Consider the following 18,188-nt stretch of genomic DNA (forward strand, 5'->3'; position numbering starts at 1 on the left):
TTAATCAGATTCTGACTGCAGTTTGAAAATAGAAGCTAGTCATAGGACTAGGCTGACAAAATACTTCTGGGTGTGTTAAAATACCTAACTACAGATATGCAAGAAAAAGCAGCAAAATTTAAAATAGTGTCTCTCTGAGGTGTGATCCCTGGACACTGTCAGTCTTAGTTTCCAGGTATTTTTCTGTATCAGTATAGATTATTGTCCAACCTCAGCCCTTGTATCTGTGGGTTCCTGGGCATTATTTGTTTGTTTGTGTGTTTTTTTTCCATTAGCCAAAGGGTCAGAGGTGGAGCCCAGATGCTTTTTTTTTCAAGAAAGTCTCTATGCTGGGTGGAATACCATGCAATAATGATAGATTATGTTGAAACACACTGATCTGACTAACTTTATGATAGATGGCAAAAGAATTTGACTGATTTTTAAAGTCAAATGCTAGAGAAAGGAATTTCCAGTGATGACCTATCGCAAGAATGGGTTTAGACAAACTGATTATACTGTGACTAAGCATTTATCAGGCTTTATTACAGTGTGGGTTTGGGGACACACAGGCACCTCTGACCATCTGATCTCACAGCTGTAATTACAAAGGTGTGTGATGTGAAGATACCAGTCTCATAGCACACAGGCTGTATCATGTTCTCTTGGGCATGTTTGGTTAGTAAATAAGTCTGTTAAGAATACATGGTAACGGAGTATCTGGACCCCCAATAGTAAAAACACACTGACTGATGGCTGTTTATGTCATCTTCAAAACAGCAGTGAGGTTTCTGAATATCATCCTTTGAAAAGTGCCCACTGCTTAATGGCTTTGTTATATGTATGTTTAGTAGGTTTCAAGGGAATGTTAGTTCTCTGCAAAAAGCGTCATTATGTCAAGACAAAGCAACCACCCTATGTCTTTGTAAGAAAGCAATTACTGAGATCAATCTTGGAAGAGAAATGTAAGGTAATCAGTCAGAGAAATACTTATACAAGGTCACGTTTTGTCTCAGGCAGAGCAACACTAGCTCATGCAGATCTTTTTGTGAAGGACATAGGGTTCAGCCCTAGTCACAGAGACAGAACCAGGTACATTACCTGTATTTCTTAGAAAAAAAACCCCACTATTAAGGTCTGTTGCTGATAACAGCTAAGGGTGGCTGTGTGTGGGAAACATGCTTTCGTTTCTTGACTTCATGAGAAGAAAGTTGTTTAATGGTTGGAAAATACAGATGGAAAATTCAGGCCAGACATAGTTCCCTATATTTACATTAACCTCTGAGCAAAAAGTAGGAGAAAGAAACATTTAATATGTATGTTTTCCTATTATTTTGCTGCAGGATGTAGCTGGAATAATTTCTGGCAGATTATTTGTTATATATTTTAATTATTAAAGGTAGTAAGCTCATTAAATCTGACACATGTTGTCTATGCATTTAGTGGACACCAGGTCTTACAAAAAAACCCATAAAATTTTCCATTAGCAGCAAATGCTTTAAGTCATAAAATATAATGCATCTCTGAACATGTTTATCATCTTTCTCTTTGATTCTCATTAACAGAGCTGCTAGCACTTTATGGTGGAGAGTAAGTATGAAAGACCTAATGCATTTTCAGTGCTCTCTTAAAACAAAATTATTTAAATAGATTTGGGCATGGGTACAGCACTGCTTCATTCTTTACAATTATGCAGATGAGGATTTAAAAGTAATCCTCCTGAAAATATTTAACAGTATCTTGTGCTGCTAGCTCTTGTAGCTACAAGTTTTCAGCTCTCTCCTGGATCAGGTGCTGGGACTAGAGTAGAAAACTGTTACTGTTTCCACAGTTTTCTCAGGTATGCTGAGCATCATGCAAGAGTATGTGGAGAGTAGGCCTGCAGTCTTGGCTGAAAATCACAGCATAGTATTTGTCTTCCTTCATGAGGACATGCCTGCAAAACAGAACAACAAAAAAAGCTACTGGGATGTTACAGAATGGATGCAGAAATTCACACAAAACCTAAAAAAGATCAGATGATGATATACATAGTACCAGATTTTCAGTTTGCCAGCCACTAGCAGTCTGACTGTAGCTGGAATCATGGGTGCTCAATATCCTTGTAAACTATTTCCAGCTGTTTCTAGTTCGATATGCAAATATGAAGGCACTGAATAACGTGAGCATTTGGGCTTATCATTTAATGAGTCATTCTTCTAGAAATCTTGTAGACTTGGAAACCCTTTGTTGCATCATTTCTGAATGTGCCCTGAAGAAAATGTTTAATCCTGCTAATGCCATTGTAAAAAGTGATTATATCACATCAAACACAAATTAAATAAGCAGATGAGATTTTTGTATAATATATAAAAACTTGCTTTGGTATGGAGTAAAAATCTTGTATTCTAGCAAAGATCACAGGCTGCTCTATGAGTCGTTTACACTTGTTCTACTTGAACAGAGAGTTGGAAGTGCTATACCATGTACACTATTCAAATGCAGTGACCTCAGAAGAGAACTTTCATGTTCAGTCAGACTTGTAAAATATGCTTCTAAAATGTGAGTCATTTTCATTTCCATGGGTTCTCTACAAGCTGACCTGGGAAAGACTAGAGACTCTATTTATCATAAATGTCAGACATGCTTGATAAGTTTATATCAAGCTACAACTTAATCTGAAAGTTAAAACTAAGAACTGAAATTGGGGGAGTTTTTAAGCTCAAGACTCAAGGTTATGTGCTAGGTTTGAATGAGCAGACTCAAACGTACACAGAGGGCACTTTTCATCAACTGAATGAGACAATTACGAGGATGAGTCATTGTATATAAATCTGAGGAAAGAGACTTGTATGTCTAGGTAGGAATTTCAACAACAGTGCCATGAACTGAGTGCTCCTCCTCAGAGGATATGATACTGCCCAGACTTGTCTCCTTCTTAGTCTTGCCTTAGACTGATGCTTGCTTTGGCAATTCTGATTCTCCTATATCGAATAGTGCAATTAATACTAAATAATACAAATTACTTTAAAATTTTACAAATTACTGTAAAAATTTTACAAGGTACCACATTTAGGCAATCTATGTTGGTAGGCATCAAAGCATGTAAACACTACATAAAGACTAACAATGGAAATTAAACCAAACCTAATTAAAAAAAAATATTATTATGGAACTTAACAATTGTTTTGTATATACTCCTTTTCTTTGTGTATACTCCTTATTCATGTCCAAGAGGATTAATATAGAGGTGTAAAATAAAATGCATTCTAAAGTTTTTGTGCAGTTTTGCGTATTTCATTTTTTAATTGCTGGTTTTGGATGTGTGGTTTTGTGTTGCTTTTTTGTTGAGTTTGTTTTCTGGAGGTGGTTTTTTCTTTGTGGTTTTGTTGTTTCGTTTTTAAATTTGTAATGCAGTCTATTTCACCAGATGGTTAGTTCTAGTCCCTTTCATGTTCATACTCTGTTATGTTTGTAAAAGACCCAGCTGTCAATTGATAATATTTCACTGCTGACTCTATCGTGCATGATATAATTGCTCATTATGTGCTTTGGCATAAACTTAAAGAACTATCAACACAGTTATTTCTAACTCCAAACAAATTTTTTAAAAAAAAAAAAAAAGGCAATTTAAAATATATATAGCTCTCAGCTGACATTTTATTTATCTTAAAAGTCTGTTTTTTGTGATAGAGTCTTCTATTTTATTGGATCTTGCTTTTGAAAAGCATTGCATTAAAAATGGCATTGAGAAATATCTTTTGATTTAACCATATTGTTACATCTGAGCCATACGTTTTTCCTGTGTCTGGACCTTAGGTGAAGCATCACAGTCTGAGTATTTTTTTTTGAGCATCATACTCAAGAGTCATAGATGTCCAATATTAATACACAGTGTAGTGCTCACCCACAAAGCATTACTGGTTGTCATCAGAAAGACAATGAATAAGTGAATGCTAACTCTCTTTTCTCTCTTTTTACAAAGCTGCTGAATAATTTCAAAGGGCAATCAGAATGTCGTAAATATTTTCCTCATTAAAAAATGTTACTACTTGCGGTAAAAGTTATATTATATTGCATAAGATGACTATGGAAGGAATTGCTAAAGCTTTCTTGAATTATATGGGTGAAAGATCTTGTCTGCAAAACTAATATAATTGTCATGATCTTTTACCATTAATACCTCAGAATTTTTTGAAGAATGCAGTAAAAGAAGTGTTGCATTTCCTAAATAACTTTGTTGTTATGTATCTATGGGAATTTTAACAATAAACTCATAGAATCATAGAATGGTTTGAGTTGAAAGGGACCTTAAAGATCATGTAGTTCCACCCTTCCTGATTGGGCAGGGTTGCTCAGAGCCCCATCCAACCTGCCCTTGAACACTTCCAGGGAGGGAGCATCCACAACTTCCCTGGGCAGCCTGTTCCAGTGTCTCACCACCCTCACACTAAAGAATTTTCTCCTAAGGTCTAACTTAAATATCCCCTCTTCCAGTTTGGATCCATTACCTCTTGTCCTCTCACTACAAGCCCTTGCAAAATGTTCCTTCCCAGCTTTCCTGTAGCCCCTTCAGGCACTTCAAGATCACAATAAGATCTCCCTGGAGCCTTCTCTTCTCCAGACTAAACAGTCCCAACTTTCTCAGCCTGTCCTCATAGAAGAGGTGCTCCAGTCCTTGGATCATCTTCATGGTCCTGCTCTGGACTTTCTCCATGAGCTCCATGTCCTTCTTATGTTGGCAGCTCCAGAATTGGACCTAGTACTCCAGGTGAGGTCTCATCAGAGCAGAGTAGAAGGAGAGAATCACTTCTCTGGTCCTACTGTCTATGCTTCTTTTGAGGAAGGCCAGGACACAGCTGGCTTTCTGGACTGCGAGCAAACATTGTCAGCTCATGTTGAGCTTCTTGTCCACCATCACTCCCAAGTCCTTCTCTTCCAGACTGTTTTTGATCCATTATTCACCCAGCCTGTATTTGTGCTTGGGATTGCCCCAACCCAGGTGCAGGACCTTGCACTTGGCCTGGTTGAACTTCATGCAGTTTGCAAGAGCCCACTTCTCAAGCTTGTCAAGGTCCCTCTGGATAGCATCTCTTCCCTACCAGCGTGTCGACCTCACCACACAATTTGGTGTAGTCAGCAAACTTGCTGAGGGTGTACTCAACACCACTGTCCATGTCACTGACAAAGATGTTAAATAGCACTCGTCCAAGTACCAACCCTTGGTGAAGCCATCATAGGTTGTCACGATCCGTGACCTATTATATCTCCTTTTCAGAGTGTATTACATTTATTAGGATTTGCTGAGAGATCCACACGTGGGTATCGCCTCACACAGAGGAGACAGGGGCTTGTGCTCTGACTTTTTCGAGTGAATAACTTGCTCAGTGCTTACTAATATTTCCAACGAAATGCACGGTTTATTGTGGGGAAAACAAAGCAATTTGGGGCAGGAGGTTCAAAAGGAGTGATTACAACACATTAAATATATCTGGGTACACCTTATATATGGGTACACCTTAGTTAAACACCTTATTTACTTATTTAAGTGAGGGAAGGAGAGGGGAGGGATATGCCTGATGCTGTTCCCGTATAGGGTCGCAATTTGTGTGCAGGTAAGACAGGATTATACTTTTCCCTATAAGCTGGGGTAGCCGGAATTGTCTCACCACGCGGCGGCGCAGATAGGACGAGCTGGGTAGCGAAGCGGCTGCAGGCACTCCAAGCGCAGGTCGCCCCCCCCACAAAGAGAGGCGGAGGCGGTCGGTGCGGCTGCAGGACTGTAGCTGCAGCGCGGCTGTTTGCAGACCCTGGAAACGCGGCGGTTTCAGCGGTGCGGTGAGCGGCTCCGGGACTTTGGGACTGCGGCTTTGGCAGCGGTGGCGGCGCGCGGCTTTGCAGCTTTGCGGCGGGAAAAAAGGAAATACCTGGTCCTTCACATAGGTCTCCATCTGGACATCAAGTCATTGATAATGCACTCTTTGAGTGCAAACATCCAGACATTTCCTTACCCACTGAGCGATCCATCCATCAGATCTGTACTGTTCCAGTTTCAATACCAGTATGTCATGTGGGACAGTGTTGAAAGCTTTGCACAGGTCCAGGTAGATGACATCAGTTGTTCTTCCTTTGTCCACCAATGCTGTGATCCCATTGTAGAAGACCACCAAATTAGTCTGACAGAATTTGCCCTTGGTGAAGCCATGTTGGAAGATCTGCTCTTAGTACCTCTTAAAGGCATCACAATGGGCTATATAAACTCATGAATAAATAATTATCTAACATCGTAGTGTGATAAAGGAACAGAACACTTTCCGTGGGCCATGTAGGATTTTGCAAGTCTTCTCCCAAAGAAAATGGAATCTTGTTCATATTGCAATGATATTTCTTCCTGTGTACATGAGGCTCAAAAAGTATTTCAAGCTTCCTAATGATACAGTCAATATCAGAAACAAGATATCACAGAAACAAAGGAAAAGCAAGTAGGAAAAGATAACCAAAATTCAGCTAGACCTTGAATTAAAATTGGACTTGATGATCTTGAAGGTCTTGTCCAACCTTGATGATTTTGTGATTCTACAATTATATGAAAATGGATGAAGTTCTTAATTTATCCCTTACAGAAAAGCAATTAATTTCTCAGTATCAGATTAAAGTAAGGCAAGATTGTGAACATGGAATTGTGACATTCTCACTGAGTGACAGTGGAAAAGCAGCAAACAGTATAATATAGCTAATTACATTGATATAAAAATTGTAATTTAATGCCTCAAAAACATCTTAAATTCATATATGAAGCAGTAGACATTTTTAAGAATGGATTTTGAAATTGAATCTTCATTAATATATCTGAACCTCAAGAATGCTGTAATATATTCCACCCAGGTGATCTTTTAGAGGAGTGTTTTACTTCTAATTGAGAAGCATTCTCAGATGCACCTGAAGCCACCAGTTTTTCCTCTTTCTCAGCTGGTAAGCCAATTCCATGGTACATTAAAGGCATTCCATAGAGGCTTCTATCACAGGATGCATCATACATACATGAAGACATTCTATTTAGTGGGAGGGGAAGAGCAATGTTCCTTAAGAGTGTCACATGCCCTCTATTTTTTAAGAATTGAACATATTGGAAGAATAAAACATAGGATCAATCTCCAGATATTAACACGAGTAAGATAAGTTACTTGTTGAAATGGGGATAAGGATAGGGAAATGGAAGTGATAAATAAATGTATACCAGGACTGTTGCTATTGAGCAGAGGTGTCTACTACTAATTTGAGATTCATTTGACTGGGGTGAAGATATTATTTATCACGTATTCATAGTTTCCTCTTTAAACCCCAACCAGCAATTAAGTCCCACACAATCACTCACTCCCCCTGATGGGGTGAGGAAGAAAATTGGAAGAGTAAAATGGGAAAACTTGTGGGTTGCGATAAAGACAGTTAAAAAGCAGAAGCCACATGCAAAAGCAAAGCAAAATAAGGAATCCATTCGCCACTTCCCATAAGCAGGCAGGCGTTCAGCCATCTCCTGGAAAACAAGTCTCTATCACACGTAACGATTCCTTGGGAAGACCAACACCATCACTTCCATGTCCCTCCCCGTTGCTCTTCGCCCAGATCTATATGCTGAGCATGACATCATATGGTGTGGACTATCCCTTTGGTCAGTTGGGGTCAGCTGTCCCATCTGGTCTCCTCCCTACTGATTGTGCACCCCCATCCTACTTGCTAGTGGGGTGGTGTCAGAAGCAGAAAGGGCCTTGGCTTTGTTGGAGCACTGCTCAGCAATAATGAAAACATCTCTGTTTTATCAACACTGTTTTCAGCCCTAATACAAAACATAGCCACATACCAGCTATTATGAAGAAAATTGACTTCACCCCACCCAAACCAGTCCATTTTTTAAATCCTACTTACAAGTGCCAACACTGCATACCTAAATTTTGAGAAAAATAATAGAACCACAAGAGGACGAACCCCATTGATTTGGGAGTTCAAGGACTGTACTGAGCAGTCTCACCTTGCTACAAAGGACAATGTCCCAAATGCTGTGAGATACCTTAAAGACTTAAACTGACAGACAATTGCCAGACAGCTGCCAGAATCACAGCAGAAAACCTAATGAGGATGGAGTCCAAGGTAAAGGGAAATTAAGAATTTAAAACAGCAGTGCATGCCTGAAACCCTATGTAACTGACTACAGACTTTCATCTGTCTGAATGCCTTTCTCCTGTAGATTTTAAGCTGTGTATTTAAGCTTTATTTTAAAGTCAATTCAGGGATCAATCTTGTCTTTTAAAAGGCCATAACTAAATAAGGCATTCCTCTTATGCTCTTGTGATCTGAACACTTCAAGGACAAATGTAGACCTTTGCCTTATATCACTGGCTAACAGCCTCCAGTTAATATTATTCTTATATGTCCTTCATGGCACAAGATTTTCTACGCAAACAATAGAAGAGAAATATTGACTTCCTACTGAAGTAAGAGTATGGTTAATAAGAACAGTATCTAGGATAAGGCAATGCAAAATAGCTGTCCTGTAAGTTTACTAGTATTAGAAAAATAGCTAAAATAAGAAGAGATTAACGTTAAAATAGAAATTGAGGGTTTTTTTATCAAGTTTTGAACTACTGAAACTTGAGAAAAAATATTGTTATTGTGAGGCCACAGATACTTCAGGGAAGGGCTGTTAGCAGAATTTGAGGCATTTGAGAGTATTTAAAGCAAAAAAATAATTACATGTCAGGTTTGATGAAAGCTGAATTTCACTTTGTGAGGATCAGAGTCTTGGAGTAAAAGCTAGGTGAAGTAAGTGAGTTGTTAAGTCGTGAGTCATCAGTCTTTTTGTGGCTGCAGTAAGCTTTGAAACATATTTAAGTATATTGTTATTTCAGGCTTAATGTTCAAGTGTTTCCAATGTGTGTTTTAATACTGAAATGACTAAAGGTATTAGTAATTTTAAAAACAAATTAGGAAAAACCATAACAGAACAGAACTAGATTAATGAAGAAAGCTCACCAAATTCTGACCTCTTCTTAGACCTTTACCTTGTACAAGATTTTTCCTATTTATTTTTTTTTTTCCACGGTTATGTCACTATGCTAATATCTTTCGTGTGTGCCTATAAATAGCTGGTGAGACTAGAACTCATATGCTTACAAATCAGAGGGCCTAAATAAATCTGACCCTAAGAACCATGACAGACCTGAATTTGCATTTAATTTTGTGATGTCATAAGGAAGCACAGAAGACGTAAGAGTAGACACATTATGAATAATTTTGTGACAAGCATGGGGAAATAGAAATGCAACTTGACAAGTATGACACTTCTAAAGGCAGCTGAGATTGAGGAAGGAATTTGACTTATCTTCCTGGGTAGCGAAGAAATGAAACCACACAGAAATCGAGCAAGTTTTATAGAAAAAGAATCTCAGAATGGAAGGAAATTTAAAAAAAAATTGTATACAAAAAAATATAGGAAGAACATAAGATTTTATCATTTTGACTTCTAAATATAGTAGTGAGTCCAATGGATCATAGAATCACAGAATGGTTTGGGTTGGAAGGAACCATAAAGATCATCTAGCTCAACCTTTCTGAATGAGCAGGGACAACTCCCACCAGATCAGGTTGCTCAAAGCCCCAACCAACCTGGCTTTGAATACTTCCAGGAAGGGGGCATCCACAAATATGAAAAAGCAAAATTTTCCATTTTGAAAGATCTTCAGGTCTGTACAATTTGACAGTTTCAATTTGAACAGGTCTCTCTAACTACGTTGGATCTGCAATTGATGATGTATAGGAAGAATGTTAACATTCTTTATATTTACTTTTAGATTAGCTGTAGAACACATTAGAGCATTCTGAAGATCTTTTGAAAAGTTAATTCTAAGTTCTAAAAAACTTTTTTGTTTTTGTTTTTTTTTTGTTTCAAGAGTGTAATGGAAAAGACAGGGACATAAACTGGCTGTCAATAAAAATACATTTTGCAACATTTAGAAACCAAGAGAATAGATTAACTCCAAGATACGAATTAACAAAAATAATTAAAATATAAGATCAATGTAGTACGAAATCAAACAAAACCACGAAAACAAAAAAGTAAATCAAAGTTTGATTATAAAGATTTAGAAGATAATTTACTTCTACAAGCAAAAATGTTTCAATTTCAAATATTCTATGATACTTTCCACCCATCCACATACAATGGACACACCCCTCATACCCAAAATTGCACCTTAGAGGGAAAAAAAGAAAAAAAAACGAAAAAAAAAAACACTAATTTCCTTTAAAAGGTGGAAATATACTCACTTTGGAGATGATTTTTTTAAAAGGCTCAACGTGGTGGAAATATACTCACTTTGGAGATGATTTTGCATTTGGACAGTAATGACATATTGTGTTAAATATTGTTTGGTTTAGAAGATACATTTATGGTGACTCATTTCTGTAACAAGTCTTTCTAGACACTGGTGTTGCTCTGAGTTTTATAACTATTCATACTATTTACCTATTGAATTGTAAGAAACAAAATAAACACAAAAAAAACAACAAACAAACAAACAAACAAACCACAAACAAAACAAAACAACTTCCAGAAGCCACTGTCTTTGAATCTAATGACTGGAAAGGGAAAGCAGCATCAAGTTTGTTAATCACAGTATGCTCTTTAACCACATGTAGACCTAGCTGAACAATATCTAACAAAATACAACAAAGTCATTTTAAAGTACATGTCAAAATCTGACCACTGAAGGAGTCACTACAGTGGCTGCAGTTTCTATAGTACAGTTGTCTCCGTTTACCTGCTTCCTAAGACCAACACATTGTCTTTTAGTTCATGTGTTTGTATCTCTTCCTTAGAGCTATTAAAGTGTAAATGAAGGGGATGTAGGTGAAGAGGACATAGGCTTTTGTACGTACTTTCAGACCTAACCTGAATTGGGATGTAACTAAGGTAGAGCTCTTCTTTCTGGAATATGGTGAATATTTTCTCATCCATCATCATGGGTGTGATGGTTATGACCATGATAGATGTATCCAAGCCTGTGTGCCTAATGTTGTGCATTATAAAAGTCCCAATTTTAAACTACATATAACAGCTCTAAAAGCTCTGTCCCTGTCTATGACCACAGAAAAGTAAACCATACAAGCTTCTTCAGTGAAAACCGAGGCATTTGCATGAACATTTTTGCTGTGAAAGGGATACTTTCCCAGTAGTCTATAAAAGGCATGATCTAGGAGGAAAAGTAATTTCTTAGTATTATTTTTTCCTATTTGTATAAAACATGACTAGCATCTGTTCTAAAGTTTTTATTTCAATTTGCAAATTATTAAGTGCCATCACACTGAAAGGGGAATGTATGAGTTAAATTAAGTTGGCTTGAAATTATTTTTTCATAGACACGACAGCTCTACGGCAAAAACTTCTTACATTTTGAAAAAATACTTAGAAATTTATAATGCTACAGCTAATCTTTTTCTAACAAAAAATATCTACTTTTTATTAAACATTATTATATAAAAGGCACTTTCAGGAAAACTTGTTTAATGTGAATTTTTTTCTTTCATTCCCATTTGAAATTTAGTTACACTGAAATAAATAGTTTGAAAATAAATTCACTTGTTGGAGATGATGAAGTTATTAACCTCTCCTTTGAGAGGAATTTACTTAACAAAGACTTGGCAGCTTTTCAAACTAATGCAGACATTTGACTTTCAGACATTTGTACAAAACTTATCAACTCATCTTGCACCGGGATGTCTCTCAGAAAGATAATTGCTCAGAAAATCCTAAAAATAACATATCCAGTAAAAGTACAGATTGTTCACACATTCTTTTAATATCAGGGATCATTCTCTTCACCATTTTGCTTTTTGCATTAAAAAAACTACATAAGCCCAAGGATGCGGGTGACTAAATGGCTGGAAAATATTTGGTCTTAATCAGTAACATCTGGTATTTTTTTTTCAACTTGAGTAGAAAATTAAGACTTCTTCTTAAAAATCTTATTTCTGTTTCCCTCACTCTTCTCTATCTTGGTACTGTCTCAGTGTCATAATTGATTCTTGTTGAGTTTATTAAGATTCTGTCCAAGTATAGAACTACGCTTTGATGACTTTATAGAATTGCATTTATATACAACATACTCTATGTATTATATAATCTGCTTATATAAGATATATTAGCACTACAAAATCAGGTAAAATTTTTCAACAGTCCTTCTTCAAGGTTAAAAACAAAAGCACATACAAGATTCTCACATACAATAATATAAGCATAGAGGTATCTCTCTCAGTATAAGTCAGCTTTTCTGAACAGTATTTTCAGCATATCAGATCACTGTCAGCTGAAATCTCAGTCTGTTGTCCTGGTTTGAGCCAGACTGAAGCAAATTTTCCTTTTACTGATTTTCTTTTTTTCCTTCAGTAAGCTCTCTTTTAACTAGCAACAAGTTTTCCAGCTAGTAGACTGATAACACTGGAATGTTTATGTTACTGCTGAGATGCAAAGGTCACTTTGTTCTACTCAGTGAATCTGCAGCTCAGATGCTACCAAGAGCAGAAGAGTCGTATTTGCAGCCCCCAGTGGAGAGGAATGGACTAGACGGACAGCAAAATTTACCAAAGTATTCCATTTCATATCTCTACGTAAGCTCAGCCTAAGGTAGGAGATCACGGAAGATGACCTCCTTCCTGCTTCTTCTTCCCTTCTCTTCCATACATGGCTGGCATCTGGAGAGGACTCTGTCCATCACCATTGATCCCTAGGCTCGTTCATTCCTGACCCTCATCACTCTCCCGTCAGCTCTTGTCTGCTCTGCCACTTTCTCCGTCAGCTCCGGGACATTTCAGAGCTGCTCACAGCTCAGGAGATGCTGTGGGAGATGCTGAGGTTGTGGGGAGGCAATAGGGTTTTGCACATTCCTGAACATACTTGTATATAATTATACATATTGTTCTTTTTCATTAGTGTTTAATTAAAGCTGTCTAGTTTAGTTTTCAATCCAGAAAGTCTCTCTCTCTTTATTCTCTCTCACCTTCTCTACCTGGGTGTGAGGAGGAGGGGATCAAGAGCACTGTTGCTGGTTCAATTGTCAATCCTGAGTCAAACCATGACACTTGTATATTAACTGTATTTTGGAATACTATGTATTCAAGGAAAATTTTGAGCCACTGCAAGATTTTGTAGGAGGAAAATGCAGATACCCAGAGAGGATTTGATCAAACCTCATTTTTTTTGAAGCTTGCTTCAAAACAATGCCAGCAAGTCTCACAGGCATTCAGAGCTGAACACTGTCAGAGTAACATTGCAGCTTTTCAAGCAATTTATAGCTCTTAGACAAGTTTTCTGAGACTCAAACACCCTGTCCTAATCTTCATGACACCTGTTAATATTTTGCCTTTGTTTGCCTTCAGTTTCCTTTTAATATGAACTTCCTTTCAAATATTAGATGCATTTTAGATACAATATAAGGAATAGGATATTATATGACAAAGTGTGTTACTTTGCTTTGGTGTGCATTTGGGTAGCGAGGGAGGGGCCCTGGGGTGGCTCCTGTAAGAAGCTAATGAAAGCTGAGCTCCAAAAGATTATTGTCAAACTGAGATATTAGAGAGAAAATGGATGCTCCTCTGAAATTAACAAATGAAAGACGGGTGGATATAAGACCTGAGAGCAGAGTGTAGAGCAGTGCCAGAGCAGAAGTTGCCAAGGTTGGAGAGCAAGGAAGGGGAGGATGTGCCCAAGCAGAAGTTCCCCTGAAGCCTGTGCTGAGATGGCAGGTTGTCATCCTGTAACCCATGGAGAAGCACAGCAGAGTATCACCTGAAGGAGCACAGTGAAGTAGAGGTGAACCTGCAGCATGTGGACTTGGACTTGCACCCGTAGAGGATCCTGGGACAGGGAATGTGACTGTTCCTGAAGGAGGCCATGACTCTGTGGGAAGTACATGCTGGAACAGTCTGCTTCTGAGGGACTACAGCTTGTGGGAGGTATTCATGTTGGAGAGGTTCATTAAGGTTTCTCTCTAATGGTAAGGACTCTGCAGTGGAGCAGGGGAAGACTATGAGGAATCCTCCCTGTGGAGGAAGGAGCAGCAGAAAGCAACAGACCATGAACCAACTGTAAACCTCATTCCAGGAACTCCTGTGCTGCTGGGGGAAAGAAGGTAAAGAAATCAGGAATGAAGTAATTAGGGCCCTGGAAGAAGGGAGAACTGGGGAGTAACATATGTAAGTGCTGGGTTTTTATTTGTCTTTGTCCCATATGCACCTGATTAGTGATAAATTAAATTAAGATTTTTTCCTGAAGTTGAGTCTGTCTTGCACATGACCATAATTGGTGAGTGAACCCTCCTTGTCTTTGTCTCAACCCATGAACTTCTCAGTGGTTTTTGTCCTCACCATCCCATAGTGGGGTTGGGGGTTGTGAGACAGCAGCCGTGTGGTTCTTTGTTGTCGGCCAAGTGGCCACATGGTTCTTTGTTGTCTGCTAGGCCCAAACTGGGAGAGAAAGTCATAATGATAGCTGACTGAACAGAAATATCTAGATCCAACTGAACACACTGTTGATTCGGTACTCAGAGCTTTTTCCTCTGATTTAGTGATCTAGGTCAATATAGAGAGCTGGTTTTCCATATTTTTTTTTCTAAGGCAGATGAATATCCCCCACTCATGTCAGAGATCAGTGACACTTCTGGAAGGTTAAATCCCAAGGTGCTTTCAAAGCACCAGAGGGATGTAAAATTAAAGAAATTTCTTATGTCTTGATCTACTAAGATTCTTTATTTAGATTTGGAGACATTTTCATTAGAGACCATTCTGAGAAAAGGTCAGGAGAGGGAGACCTGTCCCATGCATTTTTAGCGGACTATTAACCTGTATACAGTATTATGGAGAATTTCCTGTGCTGTGATATTCGCACTGAATAAAAACTGTAAAAACACCAGATATCTCAGGAAGGACATAAACTACTTAGTTTAATCTCCTTGCAAAAGAAATTACAAATAAAGGATTTTTGAGAGACACAATTGCAATGTTGTTACGACTGAAGTCTTGCATACTCTGCAAAACAGAAGGTTCAGATTCTCTAGCGAGATTAATTTGTTCTGCATTTCTATGGCATAGTTGGTAGAAAGTTTTCAGATGTGTGATTTAAACAAAAAAAGTAACTTAAAATATCTTACTGATATTTGACATTTTTAATTACTGGTCATATATGACTTGGTTAAAGTCACACAAGAAATCTGTCACTGAACAGTTAACTGTATTTGACCACACAAACTCAGGAAATCACATAAAACATTTCCTCCTGCCACTGATGGGAAAAAAAATAGATGGGCATTTTCACACCATATTTTAATCTAAAAATGTCTAGTGTGATATCTGTGACTCATCTGAGACATTGTCTTAATAAATGGCTAAGGAATATGATGCTGAAGTAATGTTAATTCATCTGAGAAAATAAAAATGTAATTTCTGTCAATTTGTCTTCGCCTTTGTTATAAAGTTAAACCGGATATGTTAAACACACATGTGAATGCAGAATGCAGATGGCAACTACAAGATGTCCATTTAGAAGTGAGATTCTATACGAATTTTTTTTCTTTGAACTGCTATTAACTGCAGACCTACAGTCTGAAAGCAATGAACAAGTGAGAATTACCCATGTGTTTACAAATGGGCTTGTGAGAAAATTCCTTTCCTGGTTGTTGATAGTGAACTGGGATTATTGGGCTATTTTTTACAAGGCAAAATTTGTTTTCCTGCCAAGATATATATAGACAAATTCAAATTCTTCTTACTATTCCCTCTTTAACTTGAAAACATAAAATGAAACAAACAAACAGAAGTTATAGCTTTTGAATATTTAGAGGTACTGCTAAAATTATTATTCACGGGAGATAGAGTTTTGTAATCCATGTTACAAATATGAAAAATCTTCAGGTGTCAACACACATATCTGTAATGTTACAAAAAGCTGACAGTTCTGAATTCAGAGCTGCACAACGTTCAAAATATTAATAAAAGATCTAAACAGACAGTTAACTCACAACTGGGAAAATAAGGCAGGAAGAAAAAGTAGTCCAATTGGTTCAACTCCCATAGCACAACCTTTTCTTTTATAGATTCTCACTACAGACAGATATGGAAAATCACTTCAGAGCTATATATAATAGAAAACTAAGGGTCACAAACTGAAAAAAAGAAAATAGAAGTCACAACATGCAATGGAAGCCATGAAATGAACGACAGTGCAATTAACATGACAGAGAGAAGATGGAAACTTGTCAGAAACTGTTGCATGGCTGTTCAGACTTGATAGGGGTGTGGAATTGATTTCTTCACACTGTCTATTAGAAAAAGATTTCAATCAAAAAGTGAGGGAATGAAAAATTAATGTGTGTGCGTGCTTATCCATGTGCATCTGTGCGTGAGTCCTTGTATGGAGGCTGAAAACTGAGGAAAGAGCTCAGCAAAGCTGTTAGATCATGCAGACGATGAAAAAAGTGTTCCATTGTTGAGAGAATGAAAAAACATATCTACAGCACTCCTGTAATGAGGACTTTGGACTAGTTTTTGGCTGCTGGAAAAGAATTTTAATGGGATTATAAAAAGTCAGACAACTATTCCAGAGTCAACCAGATAAAAAGGTCTTTGGAAATTTAGCTCAAGAGAAACTTCTCAGTAACAATTCACTCTGCAACTGGTATGAAGAAACCAGGCCTTATAACCAGGCCTTCTATCTCCATGAGGATGGAGATAGAAGTTGCTTTTGCCTGTGCTGTGGATCTGACTGAAGGTGCTAGTCACTCTGCTGAAAAACTATCTTGCAAAAGAAAGCAAGCTGATCCACTTTCCACTGTGAAAAGTGCTGTTTCTAGCTCTCAGAAAGTGTCTACGGGAAGCCTTCAGAGAAACTCATGGCAAAAACCCTTAACTGAGCAACTGCAGACATTTGGTAGAACATTTTTACTGAAGATCCAGCAGTTTTTAACATGTGTATTAAAAGAAAAGGGAAAAAAAATTCAAAGGACTCATCAGTATAAACTGAACTTCTACAGGCTTCAATCTCTATCAGTTCAGATAGAGTATGTAAGGGCAAAGTTCACTGGAGTAAAACTCTCATTATCCAACTTTGAGGGGAATGAATGACTATTACACATTGTAACTAGCTGAAATACTGACTGAAGTCAGCACTAATCAACTTCTTGTGACTGCCTAATCTGTACGAGGTTGGCTGTAAAACAGAAGGCAAATTAGACTCTGAGAGTGTCTGGTCACTGAAAGAAAGTGACGACTCATTAGATCATAAAATACTAAGCACACTAGTTCTTCACTGAATCTACCGCTTAATGCTCTGAAGAAGAGAGGGGGAGGGAGAGAAATTAACAAGTAGTTTTGTAGCATCATAGAATGCCGGGTTGGAAGGCATCTGAAGGATCATCTGTTCCAACTTTTCTGAGTAGGAATGCAGTTTAAATGAGACATGCCAGCACTCTGTGAACCAGAATCTTAAAGGTGTCCAGTGTTGTGGATTTCACCACTTTCCTGGGGAGATTATTCCAATGTCCAACTGTTCTCATAGTGAAAAATTTTATTCTGCTATACAAATTTAATATGCATTTCTACCAACATCTAGCACATCTGCTCCTGTTTTAGAGCTGTGTTTGCTAACATTTTTTATGAAGCTGTATTATTGATATCTAGCCTTTATGAGGTGCTGGGCTAACTTATTCCTTCTAGCAGGATTGTCACAATCCAAGAAACCACCATAAGCAATTAAATATACATAAGAAGAGCTGAATGATTACAATAACTGCAATGTCTTAATATCTCCCTGAAGAATTCTCTAATTTGTTGACAAAAACCTATAAATCCTACATAATTACAACTATTAAATACAACTATTGAGATTAAAGTATGTTCTTAATAACCATTTAAAATATAGCTTATTTTAAAAAGTTTTAATTAATTTAATGGAAAGATGTAATTGCCTGCATAATTTACTCTTGAAATCCTTTGAGGTGAAAAACTGACTGACACACATGCTGAATATTCTAAAGAAGCCTGCTTGAATTCATTTGAATTTATAAGTGAATTAATGAATTCATCACTAAATGCTCAGAAACAGTCATGTGTGAGCCAAGAGTAAAAGTCTTAATGGAAAATAATTTTTAATAGAAATTTCATTGTTGTATTGGAATAGACTTGAAATT

Source organism: Chaetura pelagica, unplaced genomic scaffold, assembly GCF_000747805.2.
Source record: "Chaetura pelagica isolate M959 unplaced genomic scaffold, ChaPel_1.0 scaffold71, whole genome shotgun sequence".
NCBI lineage: Eukaryota > Metazoa > Chordata > Aves > Apodiformes > Apodidae > Chaetura > Chaetura pelagica.